Source organism: Arachis duranensis, chromosome 3 (genome assembly GCF_000817695.3).
Source record: "Arachis duranensis cultivar V14167 chromosome 3, aradu.V14167.gnm2.J7QH, whole genome shotgun sequence".
NCBI classification, from domain to species: Eukaryota; Viridiplantae; Streptophyta; class Magnoliopsida; order Fabales; family Fabaceae; genus Arachis; species Arachis duranensis.
The window spans coordinates 67,461,093-67,461,689 of record NC_029774.3 but is presented as its reverse complement, the minus strand read 5'-3'; positions in this window follow the sequence as shown (position 1 = coordinate 67,461,689).

Here is a 597-nt window from a genome sequence, read left to right as displayed (position 1 = left end):
TACAATGACGTTATCTGCATGTGATTGCAGTAGCTGGAGTGGTTGAAGATGCTTGCCACCTCTGAAGTTAAGGTCTGCTGGATGGTGTTCAATCAAGACATCAGAGATTACATTCACATAATTTTAAACATGCGCATCATCACCATCTATCAAATATGGATATAGCAAAAGCATCTTACATGAACACAACTTAAAATAATTTATGCAAAGCAAAAATGCACACCACATTTAAGTAGATTATAAGACTAGGTCACAAAATCATTGTACAAATTTGACATTTGAATATATGGACGTTGAAACTTTTAGACAAAAACTTGATCGAAAGTATCCACATAATTTAACTGGTAGCAGATCCGAGTGACCCTCTATACATATTATTACAAGCAAACAACTCAAAAAAATCTATGGTGGTAATGATGATGATAGTGATTATGATTGTATGTCTCTAAATAGGGCTAGCAATAGGTAGGGTAGGATAGGGTTTAGACTCTACCCTAACTCTACCCGCGGGTTGAAAATTTAACCATTTGTACAGAATGGTAAAGGGGCTCTCTCTCTCTCTCTCTCTCTCTCTCTCTCTCTCTCTCTCTCTCTTAA